The sequence below is a fragment of the Metopolophium dirhodum genome, chromosome 1 (assembly GCF_019925205.1).
Source record: "Metopolophium dirhodum isolate CAU chromosome 1, ASM1992520v1, whole genome shotgun sequence".
Lineage (NCBI taxonomy): Eukaryota > Metazoa > Arthropoda > Insecta > Hemiptera > Aphididae > Metopolophium > Metopolophium dirhodum.
In genome coordinates this window covers 73,533,831-73,557,536 of record NC_083560.1, presented here as the reverse complement: position 1 = coordinate 73,557,536, position 23,706 = coordinate 73,533,831, and the positions used below count along the sequence as shown (strand labels likewise).

Below are 23,706 nucleotides of genomic sequence, written 5' to 3'. Positions count from 1 at the left end.
TAATGAATGTGATAAATTTGATTTCAATAATAATCAATCATTGAATACGAAAAGTGATTCTGAGTGTAGTCATCGGTGTGTCATCCTCTATTTCTTAGGATGTTTAATAATTTATTTATATTATTATTTTTCTATAATACTGATGTAGGTATGGCCATATGGGTGCTATATATTATCTTACTCTCCTGGTCTTTATGACAAAAATAGACCATTTGTGCCTATGATAATATAAATAATGTAAGATGGTAACTGTATTCGGTATTGAGATAAAAATGTGAGTTGCGAATAAGGTGAGTGTTTTTTTTTCAGTTATATGTCCAGTCAAAACTCCTCCCCCCAAGTACCAACTAGATCCTAATTTCTACCAGAAACCATCCTCTAAGTTGAAGATTGAAGCTTTTTTATCGCTCATAATAAAGGTGAAGTAAGAAAAAAAATAAACAAACAAACAAGTTGACGACATGAAGATGATTAATTTTATTCTATCGACAAAACACGTAGACAATTTTCCGCTGTATAGCATTGACCTATATTATATGTGGCATGATGCTCGGTCCTCGCACGAAAAATAAGTTGCCTATAATAAATGCGTGGATGTATATAGGACATAGGTACACATACATAATAATATTATTTACAATTCTCTCGCGTAATGTGTTATACATTTTTGTGAGGCACTGTGTCACGAGATTTTCCTCAACGTTATCCATAATATCCAAACACCGTCGCAATATTTTAATGTTCGGTTCGTTGTACGCTTATATACAATGTATACACACTATAATACGTATTGTGTAGATATAGGTAATACTAGCGCCTTTATCGGCCATAAGACACCGTACGTATAATAAATCGCGTTGACGTGTCGTAAGTATATTTATCTTCGAAGTTACGCCTATATAATAATAATAGTAATGATAATAATTTGACAAAAATGTACGCCTCATCAATAACAGACTTCCGCCACTGCACTTGATCCGATGCCCGTACGTGAGCGTATAATATAATAATGACGGCTCGTTGCCGCGGCTCCTTCAGGACCCCGATTTTCGAATTTGCGACCCGAATTATCATAGGTACTGGGACGTGAAATCAAATTTTATAGTTTCGGGTGAGGTGACCGCGTCGTTCTTCCGGAATTACTTGGCAACCGTGAGTCGAAGAAAATCGGCGTATAGACTTGTTGGTTTTTCTGTGACTCGTTTATATATAATGATATATATAGATTAGTACCTTCGATTTTGGAATTTACAGCCCTAGCACTTGGCGGAGACACCACCAGCTCATTTCCTTTTGTTGTTTTCTCTAAATTCAATAGTTATTCACGCGAATACTGCATTTAATATTTCAATTACCGTTTTTTTTTTTCAAATTACTTATAAAAACAAAATATGGACTGGTACGCCCATTACTTAGTATTCAAAACTAAGAACTTAGTTTTTTTTAGTATATTCTATGGAATTTTGTTTGGGACGGCGGTGGTTATAACTTTCCATTTGTTCTATTATTCGTATTTTAATTATAGTTTAAAAATATTTATAAAATTCTGGGAATTTGACATATTTGTTGCGACAATAATATACTAATATAGGCTAATTACATAAATTAATTAGTATATTATATTATATATTATTAACCTAATACAGAATATTAGTTACTAATAAGTAATCAGTACTAAATAGGAATAATTTATAGTCTTTTCAGAATAACGTCATATATTTTTAGCCCTGGATGTTATTTTACGTATAAGTTGTGTCTCAGATAATGAGAATAAAAATAAAACATTTTCGAACAGATCTAGCTAATTTTCTCCAAAAAATTTATCTTGTAAACGTATCTAGATAAGTTAAATTTTTATCTAAAATAAATACTTTGATAACTTATATTTATTTATCTAGATAAGATAAAAGATAAAAAAATAATTATCTGGATAATTTATCTAGATAAGTCCTAACACTGGTTATTATACGTGTACGGTGTACACACGTGTTGTAGACGCGTCTGTGGGGTACGAGCGTGAGCGTAAATAGGAGCTAAAGTATAGAAATTGTTGGGCGCTTTTCGAGCGGTTATTATACGTTGATGTGTATAAAGTCCCGAACATTATACATGAGAAATATCAATATGACAGAACTGTGAATACTACATTTAATGCACGATAAAACGTTGAAGTAATAGACTTAAAATATGAACTAAAAATTCCAAAGTATGTAAAATAATAATATTATGTAATATAAACATAGTATATCCACAATATTATAATAATAATATAATATTATGTTGTATATAGCTTAGAACAGACGTGCCCAATATTTTTTAACTTGCGAGCCACATTCGAAATTTATATTTATACGACAGGCTGTATATACCGGTTAATTTTGATAAAATATACACTATCAATATTTTTAAAAATCATAAGATATTTTGTAATTCTTAGAAGCTTATTAAACGTACATTTTTTTCTAAATTATAATTTTTATTTTTATTTGTATTTATACAATTATACCTATAGAAATTTCTAATTTTATAAAATGGTCAAGGGCCGGGTTCATCTGGTTGCGGGTTGGTAGCGCTTGAATTAGAAGGTACCCCAGTAAAGTGTATAATATAATTAAATATAACCGAAAAAAATAGATAAGCTTCATAAAAAATTTACTTTTGAAAGAACTTATGAAAGTCACACTTTTATGGGTACCTACCTACAGGCGTGAAGCTAGAAATGAAATAAGGGAGGGCTAGACGAAAAAATGTACTTCAAGTACATGTATCAAATACTTAAATATGTAACCTTCAAGTTAATTTTAGGCATTAAGCTTAAGTTTTTATAGTGAATAAAATATTCATTTTACATACATACTATAAAATAATAACAACAAAATTTAGTAACAAAATTACCTTTTATTGCATACATTATATAATTACGTAGGCAACAGTGAAATATTTTTAAGTACCTATAAGGCCTTAGGGGGGGAGGGGACTCAGCCCACATAGCTTATAGCCCTCCCTTGTATCCACGCTCGCCTACCTACTAAAATATTATATGTATTGTAATATTGGTATACAAATTCAATAATCAATATATGCATTAAAATAATTTTAAAAAAAAATTATATATTAGGTATGCATTTTATAAATACAAATTTAATTTAATTTAATATATATATTTCATATTGTTTGGATTGGTAATAATTTCAATAAAATTCGTGTAAGTACCTATCACTTATTTTTAATTAAAAATGAAAAGTTCAATAATATGCAAAATTATTAATTTCACAACCTATCTTAGTAATTTGTAAATTAGAACATTTTTAATGTACATTCTTCAGTGATTATGGATCAAAATGGTTCTATTTGATATTATCAAAAGTAGCGAACGCCAAACCTACCTATGCGGCTATACCCATAATAGTATATACTAAACCTATTGATTAGAATAAATTGTCGAATCTTATACGACTTCATACCTATATACCAATTATGTATAGTAATTTCAAGAAGATTTTAGATAGCACCAGTGACATACACACCGTTAATCCCACCCACTAAAAAAATATTCAACTTCCAATAAATATTCTTCAAAATACATAAAAATGTATTATTTTCCCTTGAACATTAGAGCCTACGAAAAATAAACTTGATTTAATTAAATTATTTTCCATACATAAGTTCGGGACCTAATCTAATATTATATTATACGTTTTGGTATAGATAGATATTATATTTATCAACTGAAACTAATATACTTAAATTGCTAACTACTATTATGATTTATGATACATCTTTCAAAGACTTAATACGGTCAAAAATTCTGTATACATTATACATAGGTAGCATGATATTGCATAACGAGTACTTATATAGCTATACCCAAGTCTCGAGTGATAAGGTTCCGTCCGAGGGTCAGGTATCAATCGTATCAACAATATATACCTAAATACCTTGTAATGGTCGTATCCGCATTTTCAATAAACAAAAGTATAATGATTAATAATTTATAAAACCGTGGCCATATTGTAGGTATACATATTATTATTGTCTGTCTGATTAAATATTCATAAACCCGTACTCTCGAGCGCGGCTTACCGTATAATTTATATTATTATACGAGCAAATTGAACTGTATACGCTGCAATCGGTAGATATGTAGGTACGTTACGAATATATTAGCTATAATTATCATCATACACTACTGCCAAAGTCGACACATCTTTGCTCGCATATTGTATGGTTACAATGAGCTGGCGGTCGTTAATTATACATTTATAATATATTATATTATACAGTTTTCAAAACGTCTGTCCGGTTGAGTATACCTATATGTATTACTGTGTATTAAATATCGCGTTCATCGTGATGGGTGTTTGCACACCCATATTCGTACCCCGCGCCGAAATAAATAGAGCTCACATCCTGACGAAATCGCCTCCGTGTACACATTTCTTTTTTTATCCCATCCCTCGCTCCACGGTTACCACGTCACTTGCATTTATATGCACAAGCAACGCCGCCAGAACAATGGCACGTATTACATTATTATGAATGTTTTTTTTATTTTTTTAATGGCCGTTAACAATGGCTCAAGACGTTTAACCATATATGTGTGTATGTGTATTTGTATTTTTTTAACTCGCTCGATATGTAGCCTCCCATGATTTTCGTACGCAATTATTATTACCGTACTTATTATTTATATACCTAATGTGTTTGTGTGTGTGTTATTACTTATTACACATGGGTAGTATTACGATCGTGATCGTTATATTATTTGTGTTTATAGGTACCGTTCGGTTATGCCGCGGATATACATATTATAATAATATACATATGTGTAAGAGTGTATGACGTAGGTATAGGCACTTGTAAATTAGAGCGATAATATATAATAGCACTGACTGCCTGACTTACCAAATAAACAATCGGTTTTTTTTTTTACCAACACCGACGACCCGTGCTAAATTGTTATAATTTTTTTAGGCTCACATGCTTTATATAATATATGCCCATTGTTCTGCGGGAAGACGAACGAATACGCGACGTTGCGTATGTTAAACGGTGCGCGTTTAAACTCGGCCACAGCGGCGCGGCGTACAGGTGAAGAAATCCATATGGTAATAGTGGTAAATACAGCATAATATAATATTAAAAACGCAATAAATTACCGCGTACACACCGCACAGGCCATCTTATTATTATGATTATTCAGGTATACAGCTGATGGACGATACACACACGAAAAGCCCATAATTATATATTATTTATATGTAGGTACATTGTATACCTACATAATATATTGTATACCAATGCGGTAATACCTGCGACTTACACATGTCCTATATATATATTATGATATTGGCTAATATAGGTACAGAGTGATTCATTAAGTATGCTGGTCCCCATTTTTCCTTTAACAATGAATTTGTTCAAATTCTTGAATTTTATTTCTTCTACTTAAGGAGTACTCTGTATCGATACAAACTTCTGTTTTCCAAATAAGCACCCCTTTTTTTCTGTAAATTATTTAGTGGATAATTTTTTTGAAAAAGTTGATATACAGACTTATAGGTTACCTAGATAATTAAAAACTCAAAAGTAATGGTCTCTCGATGTTTAAATTTTTAAACCTACTATAAGGATCAACAAATTAAAATAGACGAAATATTTAATCTAGTATGTACTGTACTTAAATTAATTTTAACCCATCCAGCTTGAAATTTAATTGTCTATACATTATAGAAGAAAAGGGCAGGAGAGCATACTATTGGTGATTCAGATTTATAGCTAGTATTAGTACAGAAAATTAGAAAAAATAGCTGGAGCTAAAAGCAGGAAAGGTGAATTTTGTTGGATATGCTCAGTGAAAGGTCCTGATTACCATACTAATAATTACTAAGAGTCAGTGCCCTGACTCCTGAGGATTTTATGACCGATATAGCTCCACTCAAACGTGCTTTATATCATGATTTCGTTAAAAATCAAAATAAGTTCACTTGATGATTTGAAATAATGTACATTTAAAATGTGATTATAACTATTATAATTGTAAAATCAATAATATGATATATGTTGTTTTTTTTTGTCATGATTTTTTTCATCAATAAAAATCTTCAACTTTGGCAGTATCAAGTGTATCAAAATGTATGATACAATAATCATAATATATTAATATAACATGGGTAAGTGATATTCTTGGCAAAAATTAGTTCAACCTAAAGCGCGTAATGATTCTGGACTAATGTGTTTCTTAATACACGATTCTCCGTGGTGTAAATGCTTAGCTGAATTACAATAGGTTCATACTAGAATTTTTTAGTTTTTTTTTCTATAAATATCAATAAAATTTTATTTGTTGGGTAGAAAAGCGTGAAAGTTGTATGCAAGGGTCTTGATATATTGTTACAATAGCAGTTGAAAAATATTGAAAATACATATGCACAATTTTTTATAAGCATTTAAAGTTCAAATTTTGACAAAATGTATCAAATTTATAATTTAATAATTATTTTGTAGTTAAAAATGTATAAAATGTTCAACTTTTATAGCTAAGGATTGAAAATTGAAAACAAGGCTCCACGTAAATAGGTTATATATAAATTACTTTATTCACAATAATATCATCAAATATACTTGATAATATCATAGGCTGACTGACAGTTTTCGCTCAGAATCGTTTTTCTTATACAATGATATTATATCATTGTATTCAAATTTAACACCATCCATTACAGTGACCCACTTGGCCACTTATAACCTACTATACAGTAGAGCGACATCCACTTACCCACCTTTTTTTTGTATGAATATCAATAAAATTTTATTTGTCGAGCCAAAAAGCGTAAAAAATTAATACAAGGCTTCTAATATATTGCTTAATTAGCAGTTGAAATATATTAAAAATTGCTTATTTTGAAAACCAACTTGCTATTACTTGCTAATTAATTGCTATTTTTTGGCATAATTTTGGAGAGGATCGGATGAATGGGTGGGCTACCTGAACTTGGCCCACCCGGTGAAAAATTTTATTTGCTAATAGTTACTTGACTTGCTAATTTTGAAAGCCTACTTGCTATTACTTGCTAATTATTCACTTATTTTGGCATATTTTTGGAGCGGATTGGATAAAGTGGGGGGCTACCTGAACTTGGCCCGCCTAATTAAAAACTGATCATATAAAATATGAAAATAACTTGCTAATTTTGAAAACCAACTTGCTATTACTTGCTAATTATTCTCTATTTTTTGGCATACTTTTGATGTGTATTGGTTAACGTGGGTGGGCCAAATTCATAGATGTCACAACGAGTAAAAATTTTATCAAGTATAGGAATTGATAAAATAAACATTCAGTGAAATTTTTATGTATCGTTTTTGAATTACAACCAAAATTATAAAATCATAACCTACATGAGATATCGACTGAATATCCAATGTTGTAATAATATGAATTTCAGACGCTCATAAAAATTTAATTTGACTTTCTTGTAGACATTTTTATTTTTGATATAGGTAGACAAACTTGTGAGAAATTTTGTATTACTTTTTCAAATCTTAGATTAAAGAAGAAACATTTTTATGAATTTCTAACTCAAAATAATTTGCATTTTTTCGTGAATTTTAAGTATTTTGTCAATATTTGAACTTTAAATTCTTATAAAAATAAATGTGATCATGGATTTTTAATATTTTTCATCTGTCTTTGAAACAATATATTAGGAGCCTTCTATTAAATTTTCAAGCTTTTTTACCCAACAAACAAAATTTTATTGACAATTATAGAAAAAAAAACTAAAAAAATTGGAAACATAAACAGTTCTAAACAAAAATATTTTGAAAATGTTATTAGAAATTTTTTTTAGAAAATGATAATATAAACATTTAGTCAAAATTTCATGTATTTTTGTAGACACTTTTTGAAACCAGTAATTTTGACTCCCCCAAAGTACCAACTAGATTCACTTCCCTATCAGAAAAGATACTGTTGAAGAAAATCTAAGCACTTTTACTGTCCTAAAAGGTGATGACAGACGCAAAAAAAAACACATATCATTGTAAAATCAATGCATTCAAAGGAATAATACAATTAATTATATCGACAAGTTATAATACAGATTATAAGTTAATTAAATGATAACATTAAACATTCAAACATTAACGGGATGACTAGGTGATGGATATTGACCACTTAACTTAACGGACTACTTTATGTATCAACAGTCCCATTGACCAAAACTATGACTATAATAGTCAATAGATTTAATTATTTTATTATATGTATGACAGAGACGCCCTCAAGTCTCGAACCACAATTATTAAAGAAAACTGTAGCCGTGCGCCATTAAATCATATAGGTACCTACTAATTGTATAATAATAATATTATGATCTAAGCGTGCGCCCGTGCCTCCAACTAATGCAATCTCATGACATGCCGGACGGCGGTCAAATGATAACACTCACTAATCAGTAATCACTAGTCAGTATAAATCACTATTCAGTAATAATTATTACTCATGACAAAATGTAAATACTGTTGTAGACTGTTGACAATTTAGTGGCACAATAACTCACTCAATTATGATTTTCCAGCGATCTGAATCAGGATGTTGTGAAAACTGTGGATTTTGATAGCCCTTCGGTAAATGCAAATCGTAACGATGACCGCTGGTTTGTTCTGTCTGTCTGCTTGTGCCATTTGCGTTTATTAGATCTAGTCAAATCGCGTTATCCGGCGCTAAATTGATTGATACCGTCCTAACTCGTTTCACCTTTTTTACTTGTACGTATTTCGCCCTTAACATTTTCTTGTCCGCTGTCGTATATACTCTCAAATTCTTGTTTATATTATTAAGTATTGATTTGCACGTCAAGCTATCTGCGTCTTCGATACAACGAAAACATAATATACAAACATATATTATCACCACGTCTCAATTAAAAGGGTTTTTTTTTTAAACAGCTCCGAATATCCTGTTGGCTATTGTTTGTTTATTTGACGACATGACGAAAACAGACTCAGTGTGTATACCCGATGACATGATGAAAACAGACTCTTTTTGTGTACCAGGAAATGTGACTGTTTCAGACTCGATTGATGTACCTGATTTCATAGGTAATGGTAACAATACGAATTGGCTGTGGTTAATTTTTTTACAATAACTGTACGGTTAAGTATACATTATTAATGACTTTCACGCATACTAAAAACTGCTCTAAATACATATATAAGAAATAGATCTGCAATCCAAATGTTTGGTGAATCACTTTGTGATCTGGGTTTCTGTCTATGTGTAATAAGACTCTTAAACTTCTTGGGTTTTTATAGGTTCTATATTATTATATAGTCTTTTATAAGACTGAAATTCAGCCTAAATTTACCTCATAATAATTTTTTAATTAATAATTATACAATTATAAATGAATAAATAAACATTGCTGTACCTACCTATCTAAATTCATACTTTTTTTTAATATGCTTCTAAATACTAGCATATCGGCTATATTTTTAAAAGCATATTTCTTAATTTTTATTAATTTTTATTGCATATAAATCTGATTCCTAGCAAAACTCTTACTTCTCTGAACATGAGCAAATTTAATGAATTCTACATAAGATTTTGTTTTTTTATTTCTGAATTATAATATTTTATTTAAATTAGGTGACAAAGTGCTTACTATGACGTATTGTTGTATTAAGAAAAATGTGGGGATGGACTGATGACGATAAAGTATTGGAGACAAGTTGGAGATTAATGTTATTAATTTGGGTCACAAGGAAAGCTAGAATCTAGTAGGTAAGAAATTGATTAATTATTACTTCTCATCACTTATCACCAAGGCTGGGAAAGTTAATAATTTTTTTTAACTAAGTTAAGTAAAGTTAATATGCACCAATAACAAAAAGTTAAAAGTTAAAAGTTAATTTAACTATAGGTTAACTCAGTTAAGTTAAAAGTTAATACACACTTTTTGTTAACTTTTTATTAAGTTAAAAAAAAGTTAATTTGTTTATACAACGCTAGCGTACTTAATTTTTTTCCGACCCAAAACTAAATTATAGGATATAGTGTTAATACTTCATACAGTATTTCCATATAAGTTAGATACAAATGATATACATTTTTAACTTAAAACAATTCACGATACATATTTTTTACATGAAAACAAAATAGACTGAAATAGTGAAATAGTGAAATATTATAAAATTAAAAACAAAATAAATTAACTTAACTTACTTCTTAAAATGAAAAATTAACTCGTTAATTTCACGTTAATTAAGAAAGAAATTTAATAAGTTAACAGTTAAGTTAATGAAAAGGTAAAAGTAACTAGTTAAGTTAAAAAGTTAATTTAATTTTAACTTTCTAACTCGTTAATGCCCAGTCTTGCTTATCACCATTTATTTATTAAAAATTTTAAATGTTAATTATAATTATTTAATGTAGGAAAAATCTAAAAAATCTGAAGAAGCAAATATAACAAAATATGCTTCTTTGTCAAAACTAGAATTGAGAAAAAGAAGTATGTAACTATTTTATTTTAATATTTATTTTGTATTTCATATTGTATGGCATTGTAATGTTTTATTAATACTAGGCTAACCCAAAAAAATGTTGGACAAGCTCAAGAACAATCTGCAGAACCGAACAATTTGCAATACCAGTTCTAGAAGATTAAGCAGCTATTTGGGCTGTTGCTAATATTGTATTAAAGATTATTCCATATTCAAAGGTACCTCTTACAAATATTGTAAAAAATAAAGTTAAGAAATAATGTTAAGAAGTATCTATTTAAATCAAATTTTTATTTTAGCATCTTGCCATTGAATTGTTGAAGGAACTCAAACAACCATTAGTTGTAAAAAAGCGATGGAGTTCAACCGCATGATGCACAATACATTCCAAAAGGAACGATACATTTTATTTTTACACACCATGATTAGCCAATATTAGCTAAAAGTAATTATTTAATAATTATCTAAATTTATATCTAATAAATATTTTATACTATATTTGTTTTAGGAAATGTTCAACAATGGTCTGTCAGCCTATATTTCTAAAGATATTTTCTTACATATTTATATCACTCTTAAGAATACAGTAAGCCAACATATTTTTACAAACCACGCATTTTATATAATAATATATAGTTACAATGTTATATCATATAATATTACAAGCTGTTGTTTACGTATAAGTCAATACTGACATAATGTAGAACAGTGTGAATAGGCTAACAGTAAAAATACTTTAAAATTAATCAAAATATTTTGAAAATGTAATTGAGTATAATAATAGTTTATGTGGTGGCGAATAGTAGTAACAAGTCACTAGGAATATAATTATATTTTGAACTTCAATATAAATACTTATAAAAAACAATTAGTGCGTATGTACTTTAAATATTTTTAATTTTATATAAAAAACTTTCTATAAAAAGCTGTAAATGAGATTTAATATTTAAAAAATGTAATTGTGTATAAAAAATGATAATATAAGGGACAGTTTTCAAGTTTTTACTGTTAATATTTTTGGAATATTTAAAAAATTATAAAAAATCATTTAAGTTTAGGTTTTTTTTTTTTTTTTTTTTTATTTTTAGAAGAATATATACAATCTATATCGTAGACATAATAAGTATATGTGCGATAGGGAGAGAAACAATAGGGTGATACTTAAGTTTGAGGAAAGAAGCCACCCACTGATGACACTTTCGTCTTGATTTAATTAAATGCGAGTTTAGTTAAATATTAGTATTTATATAATATATAATATATTATATATTTAGTTATAACTTGTATAATTATTTAAAGTAGTAAATCTCTGCACCATATACGTTTAAGTCGCCTTGGAGGGCTACCTGGGATTGTGAGGGAAGATAAGTTTTTAATGAGTGGATTTGAATGAGAGGATAGACAGTTATGAAATTTTTTATAAAAACGTTTAGCTTCGTCATGAATAGTATTTAAGTTACAATCTAAATGTAGAGTATGATTTGATACATATGGAGGTGCGTTAAATACTTTCCTTAAGGTCATATTTTGGAAAGCTTGAATCTTATTCAGGTTTGACTTTTTAGCATTTCCCCATAGCTGCAATCCGTATGTCCAAATGGGTTTTAATAAGGTTTTATACAAGAGAAGTTTGATATTAATCGGGGTGGCTTTGTTGCCAATTAAATTCTTAAGCATACGTAGACGATTGTTTAGGGAGAGTCTTTTTTCACGTATGTGTTGAGCCCAGGTTAAGCGTTGATCGAGGGTTAGACCGAGGTATTTTACTGAAGGTGATGAAGGAATGGGGATGTCATAAAGTAGTACCCTTGGGCAAGGTACTTGTCTTAGTGTAAAAGTAGTGTGTATTGATTTATTTTGATTTACTTTAAATTTCCATTTGGTATACCATCTTTCCATCATACCTAGATGGGTTTGCAAATATGCGGAGGCCAAATATGGGTCATCGTTAATCGAGATAATCACTTTATCATCCGCGTAGTCCGCGACTGAGGTATTTGGAGACGTGGGTTGATCAGATACAAAGATATTGTAGAGTAATGGGGATAAAATGCCACCTTGAGGAACTCCAGCATTTATACTTGCTATTTCAGACGTGGCAGTTCCATAGCAAATTTTAAAAGAGCGATCAGAAAGATAAGATTTGAAAAGTAGGAAGTAGGATGTAGGTAGGAAGGATTTCAGTTTGTATAACAGACCTTGATGCCAAACACGGTCAAATGCCTGCGAGATATCTAAGAAAGCACATGTGCAGTACAACTTTTTTTCAAGAGAGTAGGAAATTGCATCTACCAATCGGTGGACTTGGTGTATAGTAGAATGTGAGGTACGAAAACCAAATTGATAATCTGGGAGGATTTGTTTTTCAGCGATGATTGGAGCGAATTAAGTTTAGGTTAAAACATAAATTGTATAAAGAAAACATTCATGACCCTAAATTTCTCAGAAACAAATATTAGGATTTTTGGTTGCCTACAAAAAATAAAACTAGCAGCTGGTATTACATTTTGCTTGCCCTAATGTTTATCAAAAGTTCTCATTAAGTTATCAATAAAAATGATTTATACACTTTTTATTGATTTTAATTTTACATATAATTTAACAATATTGTATACAAATATAATGAAATAGAAATAACAAGCTTAATTGGTATTACTTTGACTACAAATTCCAATACAATTGTATCGCTATGAGCACTAGTTTATATAATGTTATATTTGTTATACCACCTATAGTATATTAATTAGCCTTACTGCAATATTTAAAACAAGATTTTTGTAGTATTTTTTTTTTTTTTTATTAGAAATTTTTATTATTAGAAATCAAAATAAATGGTTACAAATTAAACATTTTTAACAAATAGGTACAGTTTTGATTACCTACCTCCTGTAAGCTAATAGCTTGTGATGGAGGTAAGTATTGATTTGATATTACTTTATAAGTATATTTTGTATTTGACTATTTGAGTAAAAGTTGAATGAAAAATTTGTCGAGGTATATAATTATTTATAATTGTAATTACATTTTTTTTAATTCACTTCCTTGATTTATATTAACTTATTTGTGTATTATTAGTAGCCAATGGGTATATTAGTTAGGGGACGCAGGGGCGATAAAACTGCTGATAAAATTCTAGCCCCCTCAAAAATTGACCCTAGTTTCGCCTATGCTTACCAACAGTTGGGACTTTGGAGTTACTTCTAATTATAACATAACACCTTGTGTAAATCAATTTTATAAATTATACATTTGTACCTAAAGAACCGTATTGTTTTATTTTTTAGGAAACCACGAGTTGACCATCATCTAATGTAATGAATGTGGTTCACGATTTCGACTATTCAAAAGAATGTAAGATTCATCGAAAAATCAATTTACGGACCTGATGATTTTGAACACAGTGTATGACAGAGTATCGGAATATATAAAATCGGTTTACGAAACCATTCAAAAGAACTACGACGTTTTGATGAAGCTTAATATATTGATAGTGGTTGAAAAATATTAAAAATACATATGCACAAATTTTTTTTATAAGCATTTGAAGTTTGAATTTTGACAAAATTGATCAAAATCACGAAATTTATCAATCATTGTAATTATAAAATTATAAAATGCTCAGTTTTTTTAAACTATAAGGATTGAAAATTTAAAACAAAGATTCTCATAAATAGTTCATACTGCAACCAATAAATCTAAAAAATATTGTTGATATATGAAACTTTTAGAGTATATTGTTATACTTAATATACACGCAATGACATTTTCAAATATAATTTTTTTGGAAAAAATTAATTTTACCTACTGTAGTTTATACTAATGCCTAATACTAAAATTAATTACTTTACTTAAAATAATATCATAAAATATGCCTACCTATCGTAATATTATAGGCTTACATACCGTCTCCGCTCAGAATCGTTTTTCGTACACAATGATATTATATTATTGAATTCAAATTTAATACAATCCATTATACAGTGACCCACTTGTAACCTACTGTACAACAGAGTGACATCCATTTTTTTTTTCAATTATTGTCAATAAATAATTTTTGCTCCATCCAAAAACTTGAAAATTTAATACAACGTACCACAACGTAACACAAATTATTATTATATTATAATGTAATTAAAAAAAAAGTTGAATTCCCAATTATTTTTAATGAGCATCTGAAGGAAGAAATTTTACAAAATTCGTCAAAATTGTTAAACCTCACAAGTTATTTTCAGTTAGAAATTCATTAAATATCTTCATTTTATATCTAATAAGATTTTTCCTACATTTTTCTATCTTAAACAAAAAAAAAAAATTTGGGAAGTGGGTGTCGCTATGTTGTACAGTATGGCTTACAACCCAGACAGCACAATATGTTTGACTAAAACTATTATAATAATATTATTTGTGATTATAATATTATTATAATATTATCATTTCAAAATACTGTCTGGGTAGTGGTCACTGTAATGGATGGTGTTAAATTTGTATTCAATCATTTCAATCATATAATATCACTATAGGTATATGAAAGAAGATTCTCAGCGGAGATGGTTTGAAAGCCTAGAAAAATTTATATTGTTATTAATAATATGATAGCCGGTTAAGTTGAATTATTAATATTTGATTATCATCATATTTGTATAGAATAATATGCTTAAGAAGTTTTAAATACCCACGAATAATAGTTAAAACATAACAGAAAACTAAAATTGTTTATTTTAGTTTAAATATAAGAGTATATCTAATTTTGTCCAAATTTGAACTAAAAATATCTATAAAAAAAAAACTTAGTTTTTAGATTTTCTGGTTACAGAATAACCCACTTTCGTGGAACCCTGTTTAAAATTTTAATAAATTTAATACAAGTCCAAAATAATAAAATGTAATACAATAGACAATAATAAATACATTTATAGTACCCATATAATTTTAATAATAATGCTATAAAATAATAAAAATGTAATATTATAATTAGGTTCACCTCTTTCGTATGGTATGTCTTACGACTGTTAAAAAGGCTTGTTTATAGGCGAGTATACATATAACCTATTATTATACCAAAAAAACGTTTGTTTTTATGTAATGTTTCTAATTAAAGTTCAAATTATAAGTATCTATAGTAATTTCGTATATATTTATTAGTCTACTACATTTGAAAAACCATCCAGAATGAATTTCCTATTATAAGTTTATAACAAACTAAATTTTTTTAAAAATTACCTCTGCAATTACTTTTTAATTTTTGATGAATAATTATTATAATATGAAACTTTTTATAGTTATCTCTACAATTTGATATATACCATATTATCATTACACTAAAACTAAATAGTAAACTACTAAATTATAGCAAAAGCCAAAAATATGATCTTCATTAGGGAACTTGAAAATTAAATATATATATTACAATGTATGTAAGCTCCGTGCTATTTTTTATGTAACTTTAATGTATTTTTCAATACAGTTTTAACATATTTTGATATATTTTCATTCATTTTTTTCGGGACTATTTTTTCCGATTAACGAATATTATAGTTCATCGTTCTAACTAGTGGCCCCCCATACAAAATTCCTGACTACGCCACTGATTCTACTTATCGTACACGAAAAATAAACTTGGCTAAACGTATATTATACGTTATAATAAGCTGCATATACTTTAATATTAACATCACTATGATTGATATTAAATTATATGTAATACTTATCTTGCCCCGGTTGGAAGTTTAACCTGGGCATCCTTGCGTTTATGGATATACTATATAGGTACCAAAAATATTGATATTATAATCATATAGATCAATAGTATTGTGTTTAATTTTACCATTATATATTATGTAATATGTATTAATGTTAGATGTCTGCAGACTGCAGGTAACTTGTACAAATCATTGATTGTTTTAATTAAATTAAATTAAAATCTTTACCTAACATGATTATTTATAGATTATGAAAATATTAACAAGTCAACTGAATTTTTTTCGAACCTTACGTTTTAGATATTTTAAACAACAATATTATTAAAGATTACGGTACCTAACTAATGTTAGAAGAAATATTATGTTTAAATGTGTTATAATATTTTAGATTTATTTTGTTCAAAAACTTCTACATTATATGTAAATACCCAAAGCTGGCATTAATGAGTTAATAAGTTAAGTTAAAAGTTAAGTTAATTTTAACTTATTAGTTTGCCGTTATATAATTAACTTAACTTTAACTTAACTCATTTTTATCTATGTTAACTTAAAATCAACTTAAATTATTTTTTAAATTCCCAATTTAGTTAATTTTGAATTTTCAGAAAAATATTATTTATTTAATTTATAAATTTGTAGAATATAGAAAATAATATCAGAAAAAAAGATATATTTGTAGAGAATTTCATATATAATTTTATAAATAAATACCAATATTTGTAATAAGTTATATTAACTAGAAAATAATTAATAATAATATAGGTAGGGGTAATTATGTACCTAACACTAATAAATTGTCCGTGTATTATTCGAATGATGCCATCAATGGAAACGAGCTCTCGAAGCTATGATTTATAATACCCATTTATTAGGTACTCATTAGTTATTACTTATTATTTATTTATTTATTTATTTTATAATATAATAATTTTATTACTAAAATACCTACCTACCTATATTGGTGTATTATACATAATTTATACATTATTAGTTCATACCGCGGTTATCTATTCTCACGGTTGTCGGATTCAAAAAATGATTATAATCTCTTCTTTTTGACAATTATTTGTTTAACACTAATATTAAATCTCCTTCAGAATTACCTACTAAATACACTTAAAGAAATATATATTAAGTATAATACTGCCATACTTTCATCTGCAAATGTTGAGCGGCTTTTTAGTGCTGGAGGACAGTCACTAAACAAGAGAAGAGGATCAATGGCAGATCAAAATTTTGAGATGACATTATTATTAAAATTTAATAGATATTTTCAATAAAAATAAAGTAGTTTTTTATAATTTTTAAATGATTGAGTAATTTGAATTTTGAAGTATAAATGTTACAATACAGTACCCAAGCACATCCACGTTAAAATTTAAATTTAAATGAACCCAGGGCGGGTACGCAGTTAAAGATGGAAATTATACAGAATTATATATTAATCAGTGTTTGTGTCCATCTGTTAGTTTAATATCAGAATGATTGACCTAATTGTCTATACTTTAAATCTGATTTTCAAACCAACATACAGCTGAGGTCTGCTATATCGAAAGATTGTTATCTTAGAGATAAACGCAATTCTAAGACGATTGCAATTTACATTTTGTTCGTGTTCGGTAAACCAAAAATTTATATTTTTGAAAAATCGCATTTTGAAAAACGGCTGTACACGTTAATAATTTCATGTGTTACACCTCACAGGTTGACGATAATTGCATTTAAATCTATGATTTTATTAGTTAATTGTCGACAATACGATCAGACAAATGATACAGCTCAATAGCGCTATCTGCAAAACAGACGCATACACGAAATATTATTTTCCAAAACCACATTTTCGATATTCCGTTGTCTATTTCTAAACAAATGTATTATTTCTTTTGTTTAAAAGTTGTAAAATAAGTACGAGTTTGCAAATAACCGTTTGAAAACAATACGATCATTATTGTTACGATGAAATTACAATAATCGACCTTTTTATGTACGAAAATCCAATTATAGTATTACCTACGTGTAATGACGACGTGCGGCGGCTATCACTGATAGCGCCCTCTCGTTGTCATGTTAAATGTCTGTACCAACTACAGTTTACCTAACTAAGTTTAGTTTATAGGTCTATGGTCTGTACACTATACGCGACGGTATGTATAATAAATAAATAAATATTGTGTACTTTAAAATACTAGCATTGAATACTGTAGTATTTACAATCAATGATGCTTGTCAATGTTCTGTAATCGTAAATTGTACGTAACTTTTTCCATCCAGTGGTGGAGATTAGCGACTTGCGGGTTGACCCGGTATTGCAGTACCACCGAGCACAACCCACATATTAAACATGATCTTTGTATAAAAAGATTTTAGAAATTCAAAAATTTTGATTTTTGAATCCTCAAAGTTAAAATCTCAAATTTTGTATTCCTCGAAATAGTTATTGGTTGTTATTTGAAAGATTCCCAATAATTTTGACATTGATTAATCCGCTGGAGAATATTAAATTTTCTGTTAAGAATACTTTGAAGTGCATTCAGTTAATAACATTAAAGTTCATTTGAAATATTATTATTTATATTGGTGACCACAAGTTATTTATTTATAATGGCGTTATTATGAAGCGTTTATTGTTGGCAAAAAGGAACATAACAATTAACAAACAAATAAATAATAATAAGGCGTATAAAGAAATTGTGTTATTAATTAGTTGCGAAATGTGAATCAACTCGATCGTTGTTTAATGTAAATTTATAGGTCACCATAGCAGAAACCCTGATTTACAATGTGTACATCGAATTTGTTATTTACTAAATTATAACCATATTGTATGTATATTAAAGAGAAACTTCTTTTCGCAGGTAGGTACCCATAGAAAAAATGGAATATAATATGCGATGGCTATATAAATAATAGGAGTTATTTATTAATTTATTGTTAAGATGTCCAATGTCCATATTAAAATATTCACTGTATCTAATTTTGAATGCTACAAAAATAATTTTAGCAAATGCTTTCTTAATATCTCCAAGTTGAATAGGATATGCAAAGTTGATATTATATCGGCTTCAACTGCACTAGCTATTGAACATCTTATTTCAATTGACATTATCCTTGCAACAATGAATTATTTTTTTATTATTATCTAAAGTCAACAGAAGTTGTTAGCTATAAACTGCAGTCAACATTTGTTGATGTAGAATCCCACCAGTTTAATAACATGACAATATAAACAGTCAACAAGATCACAGATATTACCAGTGACGGATTTTTTTCTTGTGCCACAATACTTGCACAGTATTGTCTATTTTTTTTACGAAATATGATGTCGTTAAGTAATAGCTTATAAGTATTGTTGTTCTACAAAAACTAGAGAAATAGAAATTAAGTGTTTCCTTCCAAAAATGTTTTGGCAACGGCACAGTTATATAAGTAGTTAGTTTTTTTTTCACTTTTTTGTACTTAAATTATACCAAAAATTGTTCAGAAAATGGATGCAAAAATGTTATTAGTATTGATTATTTTTATTATGAACAATGCTAAGACCTATGCAATTGCCTATATACCATTTTCAATATTTAAAGTTTAAGATCTAAGTGACCTGTGCAAACATCTCGTAATGACAGTGCAAACACCATAACAGAAACATATTATTCTTATTCTAACAGCTATCGACCATATTTTGTTGCAGTGCGACGCGCAACGCTATCAGTGTTTAAAAATTGTTTTTTTTTCTATCGTACCTATTCTTTAAGATGTCTACTTTTTGACGTACACAAATTATATACATAATGCTTTAGACCACTATACAGACTACAGATTAATGTTATAATACTTTTGAATATTAGATTTCATAATTATTATTAATACACGATATACATTTAAGTTCGTGCTACTTACGGAGTCGTCAGAGTGCAGTTACTGCGCATGTGTACGAATCCCGTATAGGTACGGTATAGGTATTTTGAGACCTCGATTTTTCCGCAGTGTGTTTCCAAAATGTCATGATTACCGACGTTGTCTAGTAGTAACCCCGTTTAGTAGTTCGTGGTTAGGTAATATATTATACACTTTATATTGTATATTGGGTTGTATTTCATTAAATTTCGCGGGTTCTATGATATTGCAATGTGATCGTAAAGTATATTACGACCTTATGCAGTCTTGTTCAGTATTCGAATACTTGTGTTTAATTACTTTTTTTGTATTTCAAATACTTTTTGACCAATGTATTTTAAATACTTAAAAAATACTTTTTATTTGTATTTTTATTCTAGAATACTAAATACTTTTTTTAATTCTCGTGGTCTAATCCAAATTATAATTACTAATATTTTGGAATGTACTATTTTAAATTTTGTTTCTACAATATTACTTTAAAATTTTTCTAACTTCTGACAATTTATAAATAAGGTTTCACCAAAATACAAGCAGATAACAGAATAACTAAACACTGAAACCCCTGTCGGCTCCTCACTCTCATATTATACCATGGTATACAAGAGTACAAGACACTGACCACTACTGATTGAATTGGCATTTATCTTGATCCTTTAAATATCTTTCTTCTTATTTAATGGGTACTGTGGTAGTAGTTTATAATTTAAATACAAGATTTGCCAGTTTTGGTATTAATGTTATTGAACTTATTTTTTATCATATTTATTTTAATTTGTGCAATCTGTATAAAATATTTTTACAATAAGCACAATAGATGGAGGAATACATAAGAGGGATTGGTTGGCTTGATTAAAGAAACTATTCAATAATAGTACTTCATGGCGTGGGTAGTATTGGTTATTGGTCAGATTGTTATTGAATGGATTTCATTTTTGACTATTAATTATTCATTTATTTAACTTAAAAAAAATTATTTGCTTAAGTATTTTGAATACTTTTCAAAGGTATTTGTATTTATATTTAAATACTTTTAAAAAAAAGTATTTGAATACGTATTTTAACTACAAATTACACAAAGTATTTAAATACGTATTCTGAATACATTTGAAAAGTATTTTTAACAAGATTGCCTGTCTGCCTTGTAGTACGTCAAAATCAATAGTACACTAGGACAATATACAATTGCATATAACAGTATATTGTATATTATAAATAAATAGGTAAATGATATTAGTGCTGATAATTGTACCGAAATTATTATCATCAAATACAAAACTTGACGAAAAACGATTAGGAACAAAGTATTAGGTCAAAGGTTATAACTTATATTGCTCTAAAATCTAGTACACGATGTTTAGAACTAGACAAGATCGTTATAAATGTCTAATATATAAATCATTATACCTGTAGTAAGTACCTCATTGAAAGTTTAAAAAAAAACATTTTATTAGATTTCAAATATTTAAAAGATTGCATTTTACCCATAGAACAATTAAATATATACCTACTGTATTGCTGGGGTTGGCAACCCACTGTCATCGTTGCTATTTTATGTGCAGGCTCGTGAGTAAAATGTATAATAATTTAGGTACTTGAAAATAGACATTATGTATACAAACCACAAACTAAGATAGCATTATATATAGTATGGATTGGAATCGGCGGATTAAAACGTTTGTTTGTAGATACTATGTTAATTTAATATACCTAACAATTATTATGAACTTAAATAAACCAAATTTGATATGACTATACATTTTTGTTTAATATAAAATATAAAGTATATAAAAATTAGTTTTTAATTGTTGGGCCTTGGCATCAATAAGTTTTCAGACGCCTGCAGCTCTGCTGTATAGTTTCAACAAGTGAAAACCTAGTTATTTTATTTATTATTAATACCTATGTCCTATTCAATATTCAACACGTGATAGTAGTATATAGGTGTTATCCATTTTATCAATTGACAAGGTGCTAATTTTTTGGTGTTACCATTATCACATACTACCTACCAATGAATTTGTCAACAAATAAAATATGTATTATTATAATTTATAATACATTCATTATTGATTAAGGCGTTGAGATAGGCAATTCTATAAGTATAAATGCTTGCTAGCCGTGTATGTGTGTGCGTAGCACAGACTAAAATATATATATACAGTAAACTCTCGATATATGGGTAAACTCAAGAGGAACAGAAAAAGTTCACGATATATTGAATTTTATTATAACAGTAATTATATCAAGGGGATTTCATTATTTCAATTGAGTTCGAGATTTCGCCGATCGACTTAATAAGAATCTACTGTAGGAGATTCGTTATACTAGCACCACAACCTAAACTATTTTCTTCGAATTTGGTTCCATACTTTAGTAACCGATTAGTAACCATTCGTAACCAAAAATTTGTAATTCGTAACCTAAACCAAGTACCAAGAAAACCGTTTTTTTGCAAGTATTTTTTAGGTAACTTTAATGTATTTTTCAATACAGTTTTAACATATTTTGATATATTTTCATTCATTTTTTTCGGAACTATTTTTTCCGATTAACGAATATTATATTTCATCGTTCTACCTAGTGGCCCCCCATACAAAATTCCTGACTACGCCACTGATTCTACTTATCGTACACGAAAAATAAACTTGGCTAAACGTATATTATACGTTATAATAAGCTGCATATACTTTAATATTAACATCACTATGATTGATATTAAATTATATGTAATACTTATCTTGCCCCGGTTGGAAGTTTAACCTGGGCATCCTTGCGTTTATGTATATACTATAATATAGGTACCAAAAATATTGATATTATATCATATAGATCAATAGTATTGTGTTTAATTTTACCATTATATATTATGTAATATGTATTAATGTTAGATGTCTGCAGACTGCAGGTAACTTGTACAAATCATTGATTGTTTTAATTAAATTAAATTAAAATCTTTACCTAACATGATTATTTATAGATTATGAAAATATTAACAAGTCAACTGAATTTTTTTCGAACCTTACGTTTTAGATATTTTAAACAACAATATTATTAAAGATTACGGTACCTAACTAATGTTAGAAGAAATATTATGTTTAAATGTGTTATAATATTTTAGATTTATTTTGTTCAAAAACTTCTACATTATATGTAAATACCCAAAGCTGGCATTAATGAGTTAATAAGTTAAGTTAAAAGTTAAGTTAATTTTAACTTATTAGTTTGCCGTTATAATTAACTTAACTTTAACTTAACTCATTTTTATCTATGTTAACTTAAAATCAACTTAAATTATTTTTTAAATTCCCAATTTAGTTAATTTTGAATTTTCAGAAAAATATTATTTATTTAATTTATAAATTTGTAGAATATAGAAAATAATATCAGAAAAAAAAGATATATTTGTGAAGAATTTCATATATAATTTTATAAATAAATACCAATATTTGTAATAAGTTATATTAATTAGAAAATAATTAATAATAATATAGGTAGGGGTAATTATGTACGTAACACTAATAAATTGTCCGTGTATTATTCGAATAATGACATCAATGGAAACGAGCTCTCGAAGCTATGATTTATAATACCCATTTATTAGGTACTC

General features: G+C 28.0%; 1 long non-coding RNA gene across 3 annotated transcripts; it reads left to right on the top strand.

Moving 5' to 3' along the window:
* The first annotated feature begins 8,474 nt into the window (after positions 1-8,474).
* Positions 8,475-16,437, top strand: LOC132936349 (uncharacterized). 3 transcript variants are annotated; one of them, XR_009663441.1, is made up of 8 exons: positions 8,475-8,631; positions 8,953-9,105; positions 9,653-9,787; positions 10,439-10,514; positions 10,590-10,724; positions 10,806-10,951; positions 11,015-11,092; positions 13,791-16,437. It is a non-coding gene; the product is annotated as an uncharacterized LOC132936349 (long non-coding RNA). The 3 variants fall into 3 exon arrangements; XR_009663443.1 differs by having other exon boundaries at positions 8,953-9,159; XR_009663442.1 differs by having other exon boundaries at positions 8,475-8,772.
* Positions 16,438-23,706: the final 7,269 nt, after the last annotated feature.